This window comes from Meriones unguiculatus, chromosome 16 (genome assembly GCF_030254825.1).
Source record: "Meriones unguiculatus strain TT.TT164.6M chromosome 16, Bangor_MerUng_6.1, whole genome shotgun sequence".
Classification (NCBI taxonomy): domain Eukaryota; kingdom Metazoa; phylum Chordata; class Mammalia; order Rodentia; family Muridae; genus Meriones; species Meriones unguiculatus.
The window spans coordinates 55,807,052-55,828,015 of NC_083363.1; the positions used below are offsets into that span (position 1 = coordinate 55,807,052).

At 40.2% G+C, this 20,964-nt stretch overlaps 1 protein-coding gene across 4 annotated transcripts in view; it reads right to left on the reverse strand.

The window, feature by feature from the left end:
* Prim2 (DNA primase subunit 2) overlaps nt 1-20,964 on the reverse strand; it is a 226,208-nt gene that overhangs the window by 36,390 nt on the left and 168,854 nt on the right. The window lies entirely within an intron of this gene.

Below are 20,964 nucleotides of genomic sequence, written 5' to 3' on the forward strand. Positions count from 1 at the left end.
TATTAGCATTTTTCTTTGCAATCAGAACAGTGCATCACTTGCCTATACAAACAACACACGAATAGGATTCACTACAAAGGAGCAGCATGTCAACAGCAGAGTGCAATGTTTGAAGGAAGAGAAATGTTTCCCTCCCCTTTAGTGCTATGTCACAGGATACACTACTTCATCATGTAGATTGTGATGATGGTTCAGAACTAGAGCCCCAAAACAAAGTGGCTGCCTTCTTATAAACACACATAACAAATCACTGACAGATTGTGTTCTCAGCAATGCAGGAAGATAGCTCTACCAGGGGAGGGCTATGTAAATTTCATTGTCTGGCTTCAGGTTATCTGCTTGCTTTTCAGCATCAATGTGGTTTCTCATTATGACACTGGATTTATGTTGCCATGCCATTCTTTCAAACAATCTACACACAGGAGACACGAAACAGAAACCGATAGAAGAAAAAAAATGCTTTTTAATCCTTCAGTTTGACCACCCTAGTAATGTTTAAAGGCAACCATTATTTCATGTTATTGGTGCCCTGAACACCATAACAAATCTCTCATGCATTCATAGGAATTTAATGTAAAATTAAAATGTCATTATTAGTTGTCAAACATGAACATGCTCAGAGAACAGGTGGGGAATGGTAAACTATCTACTGAATACAGACTCATATATTTCAGTCTGTAGTGTAATAATGAACAAAATCAAAAACACAATATTTCATAACAATTCTCACTTTAAAAGTGAATTTTCCCCATCCTGAAAGGCAAAGAGGATGGACATCAGAAGAGGAAGAAAACAGGAAACAACTTAGGAGCCTGCCACAGAGGGCCTCTGAAAGGCTCTGCCCTGCAGACTATCAGAGCAGATGCTGAGACTTTCAGCCAACTGTTGGGCAGAGTGCATGGAATCTTATGAAAGAAGTGGGAAGTAGTAAGATCTGGAGAGGACAGGAGCTCCACAAGGAGAGCAACAGAACCAAAAAATCTGAGCACAGGGATCTTTCCTGAGACTCATATTCCAACCAAGTACCATGCATGGAGATAACCTAGAACCCCTGTACAGATGTAGCCCATGGCAGTTCAGTGTCCAAGTGGGTTCCATAGTAGTGGGAACAGGGACTGCCTCTGACATGAACTAATTGACCTGCTCTTTGATCACCTCCTCCCTGAGAGGGGAGCAGCCTTACCAGGTCAGAGAGGAAGAGAATGCAGCCACTCCTGATGAGATCTAATAGGCTAGGATCAGAAAGAAGGAGAGGAAGACCTCCCCTATCAGTGGACTTGGGGAGGGGCATGCCTGGAGAAGGAGGAGGGAAGGTGAGATTGGGAGGGGAGGTGGGAGGGGCTTATGGGGGGATACAAAGTGAATAAAAAAGTGTAATTAATAAAAATTTTTAAAACTATTTAGTAACTATTCTCAGAATATCACTAATGTCACTAACAACGGGTATACTTTCTCAGAAGCATACATTAGGTGGAGCTGTGACAGAAGAGTGTCTATCTACACCTTAGATGGTAATTAATACAAACGTTGAGCCCCTAAAACTGATCATGATGCAGAGCAAAAACAAACCAACAAAAAAAACTGTGAAGTGCTCAGCCCACCCTCAAGACTCAGAGGGAACAGAAAGATTATAAGAGCCAGAAGTGGTGGATAACATCAAGGAAACAATGATTTCCAGACACAACGGGGAGATACACATACAGACTCTCTCACATCAATTATGGCAGCAGGTGTAAGGCCTTTGGAAGCTCCAGCCAGCCAAACTCCCAACATCAGAGGAGGGAGGCAGACACGATCCCACCAGTAGTTGAGGAACTGTTGATATTTGCTAGCTGCTGGGAAAAGGAGTCAGTTTTCTTTAGCACTGTGAGCTCTGAGAGGCTAACTACGCTCTATGGCAGGCACCAGCCCCAAGGCTAGAAGGGAAACACTGAATTTGATGAGGAATGAAGAAGAAAAAAGAGAGGATCTCAGAGTTGGATGGGAAGGGATGGGAGGGTGCTGGAGGATGCTACGTGAAGGGTGGTAAAAGAGGGTGGTGGGGTAGCCAATGTGTTTAAAATCTATTGTGCACAACTCTCAAAGAATTACTTTTTATAAATCTAAAAGCAGTCACTCAAATTTTAATAATCAGTATTTTATAACAGCATGTCCCATATTCTGATTACTATTTTAGAGCTGAAATAATGGAGTAATATTATCCCACTAAGTCTCCAAGTTGAGTTTGTGCTGGATTTATTCCCCTTGTTTCAGCTCTACAGGAATGTACAAATGTGTATAGCTATTAACATTCTCCTATACTGTTTAATTACGTTAAAGGATTCATCCCGTATTAACTGTTTCTCTGTTACATCAGAATTGGAGACATTAAGAAAAAAATCAATTGCTTATAATTTTACCTCAATAATTTATTTGAATATATTATACAAAATACTTCTCTTCATGAAGCACACCCATGCACATTACCTTTAAGTTCATACATGTGAACAATGCTCCAAATTACCATTCTGCCATAGAAATTTCTGTTGTAGGTTTTTAGATTGCTGTGTCATAAACTCAATGTTATTAGAAATTATTTCCCACTCTGCTTTCAAGAAAAGCTGTTTCTAAAGAAAACACTTTGTATATTAATTGAAATTTAATCATTTAAATGGTCAGATTCGAACAATGAAGGCCAGGGATGACCGCAAACCTAAGAACGGGGCTGTGCCTTGACAGCTTCTGGGATCACAAGCCTACAAGCCTCCACATATGTAGATTAACTTTCATTGAAATTCAAACGCTGCTTCTGAAGTCCTCTACGGCATACAAATGAGCACAGCCATAATGAGAAACACAACACACAAAATTAGAGGAATAATATTTTGATGTGAAGCTTTAAAGACTAATTTGTTGAATACTAATAATCACCAAATCAAGTTATCTCTAAGAAATACAAACACAATATTACTTCTGAAACCTGAGTAACAGCAGACCATGAATGAGACCCTCACCAAGCAACTACCTAAAACAGATAAATGCTAAAGAATTTCTCTTCTCTCAGTACCACCCAATTCACAATTGACAACCTTTGCTCGGGGACCTGCTTTATGCATGAATATACACAGTTACATGACTTAGGTTTGAGTTGTGTCAAATCCAACTGAGATATAGTATGGCCTGTGAGGCAGGGACATCTATCAGTTTTTGATAACGAAAATCCTTTAAAAATTGTGGATTGCCAGATCGCAAATTTTTCTTGGTTCATATCATCATTTTCTGCCCCTTTCTTCCTGTTACGAAAACCTCACGGAGCATAAGCCTGCAAAATGCAGGTGCCTGCTCAAGAAGCACACGCTGTGAAGCTCCTTCGAGACGGGTTCAAGGCGCCACGGTACGCAAAGGAGGTCATCTCAATCCCCCCACGGGAAACACTGCACACAAACCTCTCTCCCTCAGCTGAGCCTTCATTCAATATTGAAGCAAGTAATCTCAAATCCCACATTTTGGCTGCTACTCAACACTATTCCATTCACCTGGGGATTCAACAAAGCCAAATGAAATAAGCTTTAATCTGTCTTTTCTTGTTTTTGCTGCACAACACTGACAGCACCTTGTTCATTAATTAAACTTTTTCCTTAAAGAAAAAAGATAGCAGAGCATTATGTTGGACACTGGAAAAAGAAGGCAAGAAATAAAAAGGATGGATTATTTTTTTTTCAAAATTCTGTTTTGAGATACAAGTAATATTTACAAATGATAAAGTACGTGAAGATGGGTGTTTTAACAAGTAAGATGGTAAGGGTTTAATTTAACACAGACGCAGGGCAGGTGCGTGGAGATTCCTCCCAAGGTTATACAGGAACTAACCAGCACTCTGCGTGATGTTGGCTTAGACAGTGCACACCTCCCAAGTTCTGACCTTTACTTTTCATGGCTACGGAGCTAACCAATGATGAGATTTTTGGGTCCTTGCATTTCTCACGTGAGAAGTAAACACATTCTTGCTGCTTTAGTTCTGTCAAGTAACAGGGTGGGGAAACAGAACAAAAAATGGACTTCTCTACCATTTTCTCACTTACTTTTCCCTCCACAAAGATTTTTATTTTATTTTTTAAATATTTGTTACAGTTTATTAACTCTGTATCCCAGCTGTAGCCCCTTCCCTCATTCCCTCCCAACCCCTCCCTCCCTCCCTCATCTCCTCCCTGCCCCTTTCCAAGTCCACTGATAGGGGAGGTCCTCCTCCCCTTCCATCTGAATCTAGCTCATCATGTTTTTTTCAGGAATGGATGCAATATCCACCTCTGTGGCCTAGCAAGGCTGCTCCTCCCTCGGGGGAGGGGGGAGGTCAAAGAGCCAGCCATTGGGTTCATGTCAGAAATAGTCCCTGTTCCCCTTACTAGGGAAACCCACTCGGATACTGAGCTGCCAAGTGGATCAAAGATCTTAACATAAAACCAGATACTCTAAATCAGTTAGAAGAAAAGGTGGGGAAGAGCCTAGAACTCATTGGCACAGGAGACAACTTCCTAAACAGAACACCAACAGCACAGGCTCTAAGAGCAACAATCAATAAATGGGACCTCATGAAACTGAAAAGCCTCTATAAAGCAAAAGACACTGTCATCAGAACAAAAGGACAGCCTAATGACTGGGAAAGGATCTTCACCAACCCTATATCTAACAGAGGGCTGATATCCAGAATATATAAAGAACTAAAAAAGTTAAAAAGCAATAAATCAAGCAATCCAATTAAAAAATGGGGTACGGAGCTAAACAGAGAATCTGTACAGGAGTATAGAATGGCAGAGAAACACTTAAAGAGATGCTCAACATCCTTAGCCATGAGTGAGATGCAAATCAAAATGACCCTGAGATTTCACCTTACACCAGTCAGAATGGCTAATATCAAAAACTCAAGTGACTCCACAAAGATTTAAAGTCTATGTATCACCCCTAATTTTGCCATCCTAAGACTCAAAATAGTAATGCAATAAAATCAAAGTTTACATAAAAGTAAAATCTTTTGACAGAAACAAAAGGAAATAAAAGCTGTCATCAAAAGTTTCCCATCCAAAAAAAAAAAAAAAAAAAAAAAAAAAAAAGGCCAGGGCCAGATGGCTTCAATGCAAAATTCTACCAGATCTTCAAAGAAGAGTTGACATCACTACTCTTCAAACTATTCCACAAAATAGAAACATAAGGAACATTACCAAACCCATTCTATGAGGCTACAGTCACCCTGATAACTAAACCACACAAAGAATCCAACAAAGAAAAAGAATTTCAGACCTATCTCTTACAAACATTGACGCAAAAGCACTCAATAAAATACGCACAAACTGAATCCAAGAGCACATAAAAGATCCACCATGACCAGGCAGGCTTCATCCAGCTATGCAGGGGTGGTTCAACATATGGAAATCCATCAATGTAATCCACCATATAAACAAACTGAAGGAGAAAAACCACATGATCATCTCTTTAGATGCCAAAAAAACATCTGACAAAAATCCAACACTCATTCATATTTAAACACTTGGAGAGATCAGGGATACAAGGCACATATCTAAACATAGTAAAGACAATGTACAACAAGCCCATAGCCAACATCAAACTAAACGGAGAGACACTTAAATCAATCCTACTCAAATCAGGGACAAGGCGAGGATGCCCACTCTCTCCTTATCTCTTCAACATAGTTTTTGAAGTACGCAAAAAGTACTTCAAACTTTTGAAGTAAGACAACTAAAGAAGAACAAGGGGATACAAATCGGAAAGGAAGAAGTCAAAGTATCACTATTTGCAAATGATATGATAGTATACATGCTCGACCCCAAAAATTCCACCAGAGAACTCCTTCAATTGAGAAGTACCTTCAACAAAGTGGCTGAATACAAAATTAACTCAAAAAAATCAGTAGCCATCCTGTGTATGAAAGACAAAAGAGCTGAGAAAGAAATTAGGGAAACTACAACCTTCACAAGTAACATACAGTACCTTGGTGTGACTCTAACCATGCAAGTGAAAGACCTCTATGAAAAAAGCTTCAAGTCTCTGAACAAAGAAATTGAAGAAGATATCAGAAGATGGAATGATTGCCAATGCTCATGGATAGGTAGGATTAACATAGTGAAAATGGCCATCTTACCAAAAGCAATCCATATTTATCACCCTGCATAAAACTAGAGTCCAAGTGGATCAAAGACCTCAACATAAAAAGACACACTACATCTGTTAGAAGAAAAAGTGGAGAAGATCCTTGAACTCATTGGCACAGGAGACAACTTCCTCAACAGAACACCAACAGCACAGTCTCTAAGAGCAACAATCAATAAATGGAACCTCATGAAACTGAAAAGCTTCTGTAAACCAAAGGACATGGTCAACAGAACAAAATGACAGTCTACAGACTGTGAAAGGAGTTTCACCAACCCTACATCTGACAGAGGGCTAACATCTAGAATATATAAAGAACTTATAAAACTAAACACCGACAAACCAAATAATCAAATTAAAAAATGGGGTACAGAGCTAAACAGAGAATTCTCAATAGAGGAATATCAAATGGCAGAGACACACTTAAAGAAATGCTCAATGTCATTAGTCTTCAGGGAAATGCAAATCAAAACAACCCTGAGATTTCACCTTACACCCATTGGAATGGCTAAGATCAAGAACTCAAGTGACAACACATGCTGGAGAGAATGTGGAGAAAGGGGAACACTACTCTATTGCTGGTGGGAATGTAAACTTGTACAACCACTTATCTGTATGTTCAACCATACAACAAGGACATTTGCTCAACTTTATTGAGCAGCTTTATCCACAATAGCCAGAATCTGGAAACAACCTAGATGTCCCTTAACCGAAGAACAGATACAGAAATTGTGGTACATTTATACAATGGAATACTACTTAGCAATTAAAAACAAGGAAGTCATAAAATTTGCAGGCAAAAGATCACCATTACTGAGCTAACCCCAAACCAGAAAAATACACATGATATATACTCACTTATACATGGATATTAGCCATATAATATAGTATAAACATATTAAAATCTACAGACCAAAAAAAGCTAAACAGCAAGGAGGACTGTAGAAAAGATGCTTAATTTTCATTCAGAAGGACAAACACGATAGACACCAGAAGCAGTAGAAGAGAAGGAACAGGATGGGAGCCTACCAAGGATATTCTCCAAAAGACTCCACCCAGGAGGGGATTGAAGCAGATGCTAAGACTCACAGCCAAACTTTGGGCACAGTGCAGGGAATGTTATGGAAGAGGGAGATAGAAAGACTTAGAGGGGACAGAAGCTCCACAAGGAAATCAACAAAATTTTGTCCCAGGGGGACCTGCAGAGACTAATGCATCAACCATTGACCATGCATTAGAGGACTTAGAACCCCTGCTCAGATGTACCCCACAGTCAGGTCAGTGTCCAAGTAGGTTCCCTAGAAGGGTAGCAGGGGCAGTGTCTGACATGAAGTTGGTTGCCTGCTCTTTGATCACTTCCCCCTAGCAGGGTGACCTTGTCAGGCCACAGAGGAAGAGGATCCAGGCAGTCCTGATGAAAACTGATAGAGTCAGATAGTAGGGGAGGAGGACTTCCCCTGGCAGTGGACGAGGGGAAGCAAATAGAGGGGGAAGAGAGAGGGAGGGAGGGACCAGAAAGTGATGAGGGAGGGAGTTATAACTGGCATACAAAGTGAATAGATTGTAAAATAATAATAAAATAATTTTTTTAAAAAACCTGAAAGCTTGGAAATAAAAGGAATGAGAAAAACACCTTTGACATATTTTATTTGTGTTTTTGATATCTCATTACAGGGAAACTAGCAGAATAGAGGCATTCTTTCTTGTTTTATAATATAAATCAAGTACATTTTTGATTGCAAAAATTCTGAGTATACTGCCAATATACATAGCCAATATACATACATATTTAAAAAATACTGAAATAACATCATTTTAAAAATAACTTTAATTTAAAAAAAATCTTAAGATAAACAAGAGGACCGGGGGTAAGATGATCAATCCTCACTTAGAAAGACAAATGGGATGGGCATTGGATGTAGGAGAAAACAAGTAACAGGACAAGAGGCTACCACAGAGGGCCCCTGAAAGCTTTACCTAGCATTGTAACAAAACATATACTGAGACTCATAACCAAACCTTCAGCAGAGTGCAGGGAATCATATGAAAGAAGGGGGAGTTAGTATGACCTGGAAAGGACAGGAGCTCCACAAGGACCAAATATATCTGGGCACAGGGCTCTTATATGAGACTGTTTCTCCAACCAAGGACCATGTATGGATATAAACTAGATACTCTGCTCAGATGTAGCTCATGGTAACTCAGTATCTAAGTGGGTACCCTAGTAAGGGGAACAGGGACTATTTCTGACATGAACTCAATGGTGGGCTCTTTGACCTCCCCCTCTCCCCCGAGGGAGGAGCAGTCCTGCTAAGCCACAGAGGAGTTTGCAGCCAGTCCTGAAGATACCTGATAAAACAGGGTCAGATGAAAGGGGAGGAGGTCCTCCCCAATCAGTGGACTTGGAAAGGGGCAGGGCGGAGATGAGGGTGGGAGGGTGGGATTGGGAGGGAATGAGGGAGCAGGATATAGCTGGGATACAAAGATAATAAAATGTAACTCAAAAAAAAAAATCTTGTTGTAAAGCTCAGAAAACAATACTTATTCCTGACATGTCTCACTAAAAACTGATGATCAATGGGAATATGCCTCTGCATTAGTCATGAAATAGTGATACCAACCTCAAACTAAATGAAAACTTTGAGCTCACAGTTATACATCTGCATCTGCTTTCCAGCAAAACTGTTTTAGCTACAATGATGGATGCTCATGTATTTACTTTGTTCTAGGCAGCATATTATATACGTATATATATTATGCTTTTATATCTATTGTGCTTAAATCTTAGCACTATAAAAGAAGCCCAGTTCCACGTTATAGACAGAGAAATGGTGCTCTGAGGAATAAAGGCGCCTGGATGAGATCTGCACCTCCAGGGAGTCAGTTCAGCTGCAGCTGCACTTAGATGCAGTACCTATACCTACCTGCAAACATTATCTAAAATAGCTATCATATTTATGTATGAGTGTGTGCATGTGTGCCACCGTGCGTGTTGGGGGATCAGAAAAATAACTTGCAGGATTCAGTTCTCTCCTTCCACCTGTGGGTTCAACGGGTTATCAGGCTTGGTGGCATGAGCCTTTACCTGCTGAGTTGTCTTGATGACTCTGAAAATGTTGATTTTCGACATAGTATTAATGTGTTACAAATGAGAATGTGAAACTGAAGCAGCATCCAGTACTATTTTCAAAGTACTATGGTTCTTCCCATTTCCCAGATTGAAAAATAAGCACCTGGTAGCCAACTGCTTCCTTCTAGATCAAATACATTGATCTGAGTTACGTGCAGTGCTATATTAAGGTTTGCCTGACTGATTAGATTTACGTTGTTCGTGTACACAATCAAAGCTGTTCTGCCAACAGATACTAAATCTCTCAAGGCAGTCTGCAGCAGTGCTGTGAGACCTGACTTCCGAAGAGTATGCTTGGTAGCATTCCTGACTGCTTGCTGCTCCACAGACAGCCTGACAGGAGCCTCCGTGACTCACAGAGGACATGCTGCAAAGACACCAACACTTTTGTCAGAATCCTAAGAATCATCTTTTCACCGATCAGCACCCAAGCATTTTTATAAGGTTTGTACAGAAAAATTACCTAAATGATAACTGTTCGTAGGTGTTAATAAATGATTGCTGTTTGTAGGTGTTACAAACCAGCAAAGCACAATGAACTAGCTGGGATGGTCAGGATTACTGATGGGGAGAAGAAAAGTAATCAAGCTCATGAACTCTAAAAGCCAAGGAAAGGCAGAGGTGGTCACAAAGAAAGTGGTAAGAACTGCATTCACTCTGATCATCAAAGCAGACAGTTGAGACAGTAGCGCTTGGCTTTCATTATCAACCTGTAGAAAACCAGGCTGCTCATACAAGGCGGATATCAGCTCCTACTCACCAGTTAGCTTTGATTCCGAATGTTTTCCCAGACGAGTCTCTATTAGTTTTTTTTAGATATGTCACTGTGTCTCAGCAGCTGCTGTGATGGGTTAATGGACTAAAAAGATGATTTCTCATGCACACATAATTCACTTTCACATCCTCAAGAAGAGAATGGGCAAGAATAACAAATAGAGTTAGCCAGCTTCAGAGAGCAGAAGTGAGAGCTGAAGGCCAAGGAATTTACCATTGGAGTATACATTAAATATGGATGTTAAATGTACATATTTTTCTTTCTGTTTACTTTTATACCTACAAATTTGTATTCAAGTTATATTATCAGAAGTCTGAGTTACAAACAGAGGGAACATCCACCGAGGGGAAAAAACCCACATATAAATTTTAGGTTTAGAAAACTTCGTTACTCATCAATATTTTGGTTTCAAGAATAATCAGTATTTCATTTTGCATCGCTCATTTCTAATTAGTCCAATAAGTTCAACAAGAAAATTGAGTCATTCTCTACAAATGCTACCTATTGTTAATGGCGACGCTTCCTCCTCTCAGCTTCACATGTGCATGCTTACTGACTAATCGGTAACTTTTAAAGCAAATGTCAACAGCTACTGTGCGCAAAAGCTCCTCCACATGCCTGACAGTGCTCACACTTGGCAGAAGTTGTCCTCGTTCCTCACAAGATACCACCCAAACTCACATGACTGCTGCCACACACACGAAGAAGTGCGACAAGTCACAGCACAGCAAAGCTAACCTGAGCAGGACCATGAACGAGCAGGAGCAAACCTCAATCCACTCTTGCGTTCCCGTTTAACTAGCAGGACTCTTTCTGAACTAGGGCAGAATAGCAGCCCACACCAACAACTTCCTTCCCAGAAAACTGACTTAACCCTGGAGTTGCACATACAAGAAAGACATCCATTTCTTTACCTTGCTGGGAAGAGGGCAGTGGACAGCACTTCAGAGATGCCAAGATGGTGGGAGGGCCTGGCTGTGTCCTTCAACTCTAAACCCAGGGTTCTCTGTAACATTTAGGCTTTACCGGTAAGACAGAGTTGAAAGGAAGTGTGTCTTTGCAAAGCACCTGGACAGATAAACACCTAAAGTCTGTAGCTCATGACCTGAAGAATGAAGACCCTCTTCATTGTATCCCAGGCTCTTCATTTTCACTATCTCCTTAATATCCATGGAACAGAATTTTACATATACTTTTCTTTACTAGACAAAAAAGCAACGTATTGAGATATAAAAGTTTGAACAGAATGGTTTTATTCTGTTTTATCTTTAATTCTAAAGTGGTGTTTTACCTATAAATACAGAAACTCCATAACATACAATGAAAAAATAAATACTGAAAATGTGGTTTAAAATGAGTAATATTATCTTTCCTAAAACAAACCTGCAGTCAGTGTACATGATACTTCTTCCTTCCTTAGTCTGGGTGGTATAATTTCACATAAACAATAAGGTAGAAACTGATAAAGAACAACCTGTATTGATCTTCACAATGACAGAATCATATTACTTCTTCCATGTGGACCATACCATGCTAAATGGCATCACTGTCACCTATCTGCCTACTTATGTAACTAGAAAATTGAGTTAAATGCAAGTGTTCTACTTCTCATGGCCAAATATAATGTTCTTTCAAATTCTCGCGAAGTTTATAAATGGTACATATCATTTATAGCACGGTTGCCCTTTCAAACATGGCTCAAAACATACCTGATAATTCAAGAAATATACAGTGATGAAGCTTTGCTAACAGTGCAATGAGCAAGATAAGAAATACAAAGGCACAAATAGGAAAACACCAGGGATCAGACCAAATGCTCATCCTCCGCATCAGACAGAAACAATACAAACGCCAGCTGCAAGCATCCCTGACTGAAGCCCATCTGGAAAGTAATGCTATTGCTCTGTAAAACAATGAAAAGTACCCCGACTCAAGCACCTTCTAAACACCTTCCCCAAAGTTCCTCACAAATAAAACTCCGAGAAAGATTACAGGCGCAATTTAAAGGAAGTGCTGCCATCTGTACCCCGAACAAGTAAGGGATGGGAAACAGCAGGCACAGAAGGCATCTTGCTTTTCCACCTAGTGCAGAATAAAATATTTCATGTCCAGCTGAACAGACAGACATAAGTTCACTTGACAGCTTTTCCTATTGTCAGAGTAGGAAGTGTTCAGACTCAAAAAGTAAAAACAAACCCAAAACCCAACAGCCCTCTTCATTTGATAAGACTCAAACACTAAAAAATTATAAAGGCAAAACATTCAGTTTCTGTGCATCTTTTCAAGCACAATCCATAAACTGACAAGCCTTAAGACTTGTCTCTGCAATTGTGAGCCTCTGCTGCTCTCACTCTTTAGGTCCAGGCTACCTCTTCAGTGTTCCCATCTTCAGTCATGGCTGACCAACCATCACCCTCTGCATCGTAAACAGCATCTTATCACTGTCCTAACAACTACTGCAATATTTCCAAAGCTTGGACTGGACAGCTGATAGAATTAAAGGTATAACTATGGGTCAGTCTGACTACAGAAAACAAAAAGATATTGAATACCTATTGTGTGCAAGGTACAGTTCTAAGCAATTTTCTTGCCTAATTTCATTTAATGCTTACAGCAAGCCTTTAGGAAAGACTAGTATTAGCCTCCCTAAGATTAAGACTGGAGGTAAGATTAAGTAATTTGCCCAAAGTCAGCAGATACCTAATGTCTGATGGAGCAGGAGTTTGAACATAAGTACGATCATATTCTCAGAATTTGTCTCTAGTTTATCAGATAGCACTATCTACTCCCTCCTTTGTTGTTTAGAAAAATAGAGGAAGAGGGGCAATTAAAAAGTATGATGTTTCTCAGTCTGAGATTACAGAGCAACAAAGAACAGGTTTTTACTAAGCACTGGTTCTAAAACAACAACAACAAAAACTGTACTAGTGTGTCAATACTGGGCTTGATTCTGCTAGACCTGTCACGATGCCTGTGACTTCAGGCAATTAACCGAACTTTTTGAGATCCCAACCCAGTCTATAAAAGTGAGATTTAAAACTATTCTGTTCCTTATGAATTACATCTCAGGGGAAATCAATCTTTAGGATGACCCGGGGAAGGTACTCTACAGACAAATTCTGGCCAATAACTTTCGAAGTAAAATATTGGCATAATTGCTTTGGGAAGACCACTCTATTGCCAAACCATCGGTCAAACCTCAGTGGTGAAGGCTATGGCTACCAAGACAACCCCTTCAGGTGACAGAAAGTGAAATGTAAGGGGGGATCACTTAGGGAGGATTCCTGATGAAACTGCTAAACCTAGCAAGATGGGCTACTTACAGGAAAGATGAGAAATGGAGCAGGAAACGACACAGCACCACAGATGTAAACAGAGGGGTGATGAAACATTTTATAGAACTAGCTCGCTTCCTTCTAAGCTAATAGATTAAAAATACAAACCAAAGCATAAACAAACAAATACACAAATAAACAAATGGATAGATGGATGGGTCGGTGGGTCGGTGGGTGGGTGGATGGTTGGATGGAGGGGTGCGTGGGTGGGTGGGTGGGTGGGTGGATGGATGGATGGGTGGGTGGGTGGGTGGATGGATGGGTGGGTGGATGGGTGGGTAGATGGATGGATGGATGGGTAGGTGGGTGGGTGGATGGATGGATGGATGGATGGATAGATGGGTGGGTGGGTGGGTGGGTGGGTGGGTGGATGGATGGATGGATGGGTGGATGGATGGATGGATGGATGGGTGGGTGGATGGATGGGTGGATGGGTGGGTGGGTGGATGGATGGGTGAATGGGTGGGTGTGTGGGTGGGTGGGTGGATGGGTGGGTGGGTGGATGGATGAGTGGATGATGTCCACTGTAGTGAGCATACTGGAGTGCACAGGTGCCTATGACGGCTAATTTTGTATGTTATAACTGGGTTATAAGGTGCCTGGTATTTCTGCCTATGTATGCCTGTTTTAACTGTTTGGGTGAAGTAGCTTTCCTTCTCCAGTGTGAGTGGGCACCATCCAATGTGTGGAGGCCTAAACTGAAGGTTAAAGAAAGAAAGACTCTGCCCCTTTTCCCTCACAGTCCGACTGGGGGACACTGTCCTCCTCTTGTCGCTAGCTGTCCTGGCTCTCAGGCTTCTGCTAAGACTAAACTTCACCACTGGCCTTCCTGAGTCTCCAGCTGGTAGAGAGCAGAGTCTGGTATTTTTCAGTCTCCACAACCACACAAGACAATTCCCCACCATAGGTCCTTCCCTCTGCAGGCTACTCTCCCTGCATATGTGTGTGTGTGTGTGTTTACTAACTGTTTCTCTAGAGAATTCTAACCTACACAATACCAAATTTCCAGTTTGGAACAAGCTTTTCTTAATAAATAAATAAATAAATAAATAAATAAATAGATAGATAGATAAATAGATAAATGAATAAATAAATAAATAAATCCAGTATAGGAACGGATACATAATTGTTTCATATGATAGATAAGTGGAGACTTGTATTTATGTATATTTGTAATTTTTCATGTTAAAATTTTAAAAAAATATCATCATAAGCTATTATAATGACTATTGATAAAAAAGCACATAAAAGCAACTACAGCATACATGTACAAGATGAATGTCAGTTTGAAAAAGAGAAAAAAAAAACAGGAATCCATGTTCTAAATTAGAAGCTGGCAAACTACAGCCAGCACACAGCTAAATCCAGCTGGGCACCTGGCTTACGGGTACAGGACCATGGCTATTCACACAGGTTCCACCTGGGGGCGGGGGGGCTTCCTGCATTAAAATACCATTATTTTATTACCTATACCCCAACTTTAATAAAATAACTTGAGGGAAGGAATGTATCATCTGGCTTCAGTATATTACAACCAAGAGATGCTTCTTATTTGGAAAGAGGAAGCAGGGTAAACACACAGAGAGGGTACAATTTCCTTCCTGTTAAACCTGGTAAAGAATACTATAGACCTAGGAGCCATTGTTTCCTCAAACCTGAACTTAGCTATGTTTTGAACTAGTAATTGAACACATTCTTTGACAGCTTTCAGCTTACTTTACTATAACTTTTGGTTATACCTGTGAGCTGATTAGCAAGTTAGGGCCTAGGAAAAGCAAAGTTTCAGTGGACAACATAAAAAGACATGGGCAAATTCCATATGCAAGTACACTAGCTAAAGGGCATAATTAAAACTACATCACTCCTTTAAATCTACATAATTATGGCCCAAAGACATTCTCATTAGTATATTCTACTTTGTCACTAAATCAGAGTCTCATGTCTACATGATCAGGAAATAAACACAAATTTTAAAGTTAAGTCAAATAAAATGTTTGCAGTACTCAAGGGCTGAACTTGACTTTTACAAAGTACTAAATAAAGCCAACCTGTCAAACATCACCACTCAAAAACAAACTCATTATCAGAATGTAAGTAGGTGGAACTTTGCCACAAATAAGCTTGACAGACTATTCTCTTTCTTTTTTGAGGACAGAAGCTGCTTTTTTGACACTAACTCAATTTGAAATCTCTACTAACCAGCACTTCCTTTACTGAGGAATGGTAACTGCTTCTTAGTGATCAGCCTGAAGCACTTCCCAATCCTCAGCTATACTATAAATCATTAAAAATGGGGAATTATGTTCAGTTACATTTGGTAGTGAGTGCACTTCATTATATTCTCATTATTTTAGGATTAGTACTATGTCTAGGATATCTAGGACAACTGTCCATCAAAAGGCTACTATAGCAAACCAGCAGCTCTGGAATGTTCTTATAGTCAGCTGACAGCATCAGGGAAATAATTACTCCTCTCAAGCTCTAGGACAGGATGCTGGAAAGATTATTATGACAGGTTATATCCCAGGACTTGTAGGAATTTTAAATCCCTGGGCCCTTCTCTTTTATTGACACAGATGAAGGCCTTTAAAACAAAAGCCAGAAATGCAGCTATGAAGCTATCACAACAGTCCATGGGATGGTGCTAGTGCCAGGGCATCAGTGAGGCCACCATCATGGAAAACAACATGTGCTAGGAAAATGCTATTTCATGGCAGCTAAGAAGCAATAGACCAAGAGGAGGAAAGGGTAACTTCCCACTATCCTCTGCCAGAGCCTGAAGACCTCCTGCTAATAAGTCTTAAGTATTTACTGCCTCCCAGTACCAAGTGTGGTTTGCTCCATATCAAGAAAGACAGCAGTGGTACACTTTAGAGTTGAGTTAGATCACTCTTCTGATTGCACAGGTATGCAGGCACAGACTGAAACATCAAAGTTTTAATATGAACCCATCAAAACAATGGAGCTGCCGTTCCCTGAGATGAATGAGTTGAGAAAAGACAGAGGATGATTTGTACCGTAAACCAGGAGCTCAGATTTAGAAACATGAGTTGACCTGTGAACTGCATTTATATGATTCACACTTGGATATCTGGGTCTCAAACTCAGGAAAATGCTAGGCTGAAGACATACAATCAAGAATCATAACCTTATGTATCTGATATCATAAAATGAATGAGAGCACTGTCTAGAGTGAGTGCAGACAAAAAATCAAGACCTAAGCCATGCCCTGGAAACCCCACATATGCCAGGATATCGCTCTGTCTCAGAGATGGTGAGCATCCAATGGGACCAGTGTCATCTAGGATGTACCTGTCAAGTGTCCTGGGAACTCTGCTGACCCAGCTCTTAGGTTTTCATCAGTGAGCAAACCTATCTTTCCTACAAAGAAAAAGACTGGTTTCTGAAGAGCCCATCAGAAGGGACCCTAGACTAAGTTGATCTTAGATACACTTTTGAGAAAGGTACAACCTGCAGATTAATTACAAACAATAAGAATACTGGCATAAAGCAAAGGGAGACTATAAATTCACTGCAACAAGGAAAACACCAACCATTTTTGGACATTTGATACTGTAAAGAGAAGCTGTGTCTCAAAGAATCACCCACTTAGATTCTTACATTTCCAATCTGACTCCAGAACAATGAAGCCCACATGTAGTTTCTCAGTACCCAGCAGGAATGTTTTTGCTGAGATATAATAACATCTAGCTTTTACGAAGATTGAACAGAAGAAGAATCATCCACTTGAGAAATGCTTTTTTTTTTCTTTTGCCAAACCACGGTTTAAAACATCCTTTGTTATGTTATCAACAGTCTTTATAATAGAAACACACCACAGTTCAGGAAACACTGTCTCCCAATTCTACATGCTCACACACTACCACCATTCAGGGCTCGATTCAAATGCTCACTTCCGCAGGAAGCCTGCTGAGGCCCCTGGGTGGATGTACTATTTCATTCTTGAGCTTGCTCTCATGCTGTTATCATGACATTCTACTTTGTGTTAAATGGGAACTTAGGGGCAAGCAATTTAGATCCTCTGCTAACTAACAACACTGTTAATAAGTGGTATAGAAAGAACATTATCCAATCACCATATAAACTCCATCATTATCCTATTGTCCTTACCCAAGGCATGAGAAACTGAAGTTGAGAGCAGACTTATGCAAAGCCGCACTGCCTATAATGAGCAGATGAGTCCGAGCTCTGCTCTGATTCCAAAGTATTCTCCCAAGTAGTCTATGCTGTCATCCAAGTCAAGCTGAATTTCCCTCTTCAGGAGACTTGTTGGTTAAGCTACATAAAACATCTCCAGGTACTCCATACATGTTACTTGGATATAAAACTGAAACAACGCCAGTGCCTCTCTTCTAATTAACTGGAAAGTAACACAAGAGTTATAATAAAATAGTAAGACTCTGTCCCCTATGTTCTCTGCATATTCATATTCTACCTCTCTCTCTCTTCTTCCCTCCCCCTCCTCCTCCATCTCTCTCCCTTTCTCCATCCTCACGTCTTCTTATGTTTTCCAGTCTACCCGGCTTTTGACTAATGAATGAATTTATGTCATTTTTCAGGAACACAGATGCAAACTGAGATAATCCTAAATTTTGTATAAAAAACAAATTATGTTTGTATATATTACATTATCTTGGAAAAATTACAAAAACACAGGGACTAATGGGAGAGATAATATTACAAAGAGAATTTGTTCAATATACAATAAATACTTGTTTGAAATGTCTTTCTGTAATAGCAACATATGTGTGTATATAAAATGATAATTTTTAAAATAAATGCATAAAAGTAATAAAAAGAGACACTGTGAAATCTTAAATTAATTTTTTTTCTTAAGAAATTACATATTCAAACACCATCTTCTCCTAAGAGCATCAGGTATATTAACCCTTCACTTTTAAAGGTTAGTGCAGCGCCATTTCATTCTCAGTTTAATCTAAAGGCACCACTGACATGAATGAATGACTGGAGTTCATCTATATAGCTCAGTATTTAAGCGCTTACCAAGCATGCACCAGGACCTGAATTCCATCCCCAGCATTTATTAAATAAATGAACAGAGAAATAAAAAAATGGATAGATAAAAATATAAGTTAAATGTATCTACTTACTTGGTTTCCATAAGTCCCTAAGGGAAAAATATTAGATTGTTATGGATGGGGGTCGGGTGGGAAGATCACGTGGTGGGGAGGAGGGTAGAAGGGGAAAAGAGAGGAAATAGGAGAAAGACAGCTAAAATTAAGGGATATTTGAGGAATAGTTTGGAAATATAAAATATATACATGTATGGTGATCTAAGTGAAACTGCCAAATAATGAAGGAGACTGAGCCCTAAATGGACATCTTTTTACCAAATGAAGCTTCTTGTACCAGGAATGGGTTACACCTAATTGAGTTGTTGGCCAAAGGGATCCCATGGGAATCCCCAAACAACCCAGGCTGTTGCCAAGACTACAGGCTGCTATCCACAAACTGATGACAAGGCCCTATTGCTGAAACCACCACCTACACAATTCACTGAAAATGGAGAAGTCAACCTGGTGCCGACTTAGGGCCTTCACCCCTATGTACTAGTGTCTTGGGTATAAGAAGGTTCTAAATGCTACCAAAGAAGAAACATAAACACCATCCCAACTACGAACTCTTATGATCTACAATGGTATCCTGCCTGCAAGATATGCTAGTACAATGGTTTGACTTAAGGCCCATTCCACAAGATGGAATCCATACTCCACATTGCATGGATAAGCAAGAACCTGAGGCTAGACAGCCCCAGTAAAGTAAAACCACATGCTACTGTTTACTAAAAGAACATTGCATTAATGAGTCCTAATGACATTCTGCTACACTCAAGGATCAGTGCCTTCCTCAGCCATCATCAGAGAAGCTTCCTCCTTTAGCAGACACCCGCAGCCAGATAATATGCAGAGAGAGAGAAGTTGGAACACTCAGTTCTAAAGGAGATGTCTTAACCAACTCCCTCCCCTTGGGGACCAAAGGAGGCAAGAAGAGTGTAAGAGCCAGAGAGGATGGAGGATACCAAAGAGACAGGCCCCTCAAAACCACCAGGACCAATGCATATATGAACTCAAACTGAGGCAGCGTGCACAGGGCTTGCTCAAGTTTACACCAAATGGAGTTTTAGAACTAATGGAAAGTGGACACGTGCCCATAACCCAGAATCTATCTCCAATTGATGACCACTTGCAAATGAAAATTTAGTTTTCTCTAAGGGAGTCTCACTGGGAAAACAAACTACTCTTAAGGGTGGGCTGCGTGCCCAGCAGGAGATGCCAGCAGAAACCATACTCAATGGCATCTTTGGAGGTTCCTGGTCTCATAATGCTATGTCAGAATTTTGTTTTAATTTTATCTTATTATTTTATTTTACTGATATATTTGTTCTCTCTTTTTATCCTACAGAGCCTCTGAGTATATATTATAGCTTCAAATTTGCTGTTTTTATGGGATTCCTGAGGGTGTGAAGGAGTAGATCTCTTTGTCTATATCTGTTTCTTGTACCTTTTTCTTATACTTCTTTGTTTTGTACTATTCCAATGTGTTAGTTTTTGTTTTAGCCTAGCCTAGCCTACCCTAGCCTAGCCTGTCCTGTCCTTTCCTATCCTGTTATTAACCTTGGGAATACTGTTTGTTTTCTAATGAGAGACAAAGAGAGGGTGGGTCCCTTGTGAACACCTCCCCCCTCCAGTATGATGGCCTCGGGGATTGGAACTGAGGCTGCCTACCTCGCATCTGACTGAATGCACAAGCTGTGTGAGGAATTCAGTGTCCAATTGTTACACAGCTGAAGGGAGCAGGAGAAAGAGAAGCTGGCAGAGACCTGTTTCCCTGTAGGGAATTATCTTGGTTAAGTTACTCAAAGTTGGAAGACCCAACCTAATGTTTGTGATATCTTCCAATGGCAGCACAAATAAAAGGAGGTCTAAAAAAAAAAAAAAGCTTTGGTGTTTCCATTTCTTTTACTCTGGACAGCAAGTTATCTATCTGGTGGCTACTGCCAATACTACTATGGTATTCTTTTGATGGTATAAAATTCTGCTATTCAGTCTTCTGATGTGGACTGAATACCAGATTCTCTGGGGATCGCTAGGCCCTTAGCACCAGATTAGTTAGGGCTTCTGAACCATGAAGCCTTGTGGACCGAACGGCTACTTGGTTCTCTGCCTTTCCAGAGTGAGACAGCCATGGTTGGACTGCCCAGACAGTTCTGAATAAGACAACCTAATATATTCCTCTTTAATATATATTCATCCTATTAGTTCTTTCCCACTAGAAAGCCCTAATATATAGTTACATAGCTTGTAAACAGCAGAAAATGTTTGCCTGAGTTCAAGTGTGCCGTCTCTGCTAGTTCTTTCCCACCCTTTTCATGTCAGTTAGCACATATAAAACAATGTTTAGAAAGCATTCTAGATTAAAGGACGGTACTATTTACTATGGAAGCTAACGAGCTATGAGTACTCCAGGCCCAGCTTAGCTTCCCCAGGGGTTCATCAGATCAATACTGGAGTATATTGGAGATTCATTAGCACTGCATTAGC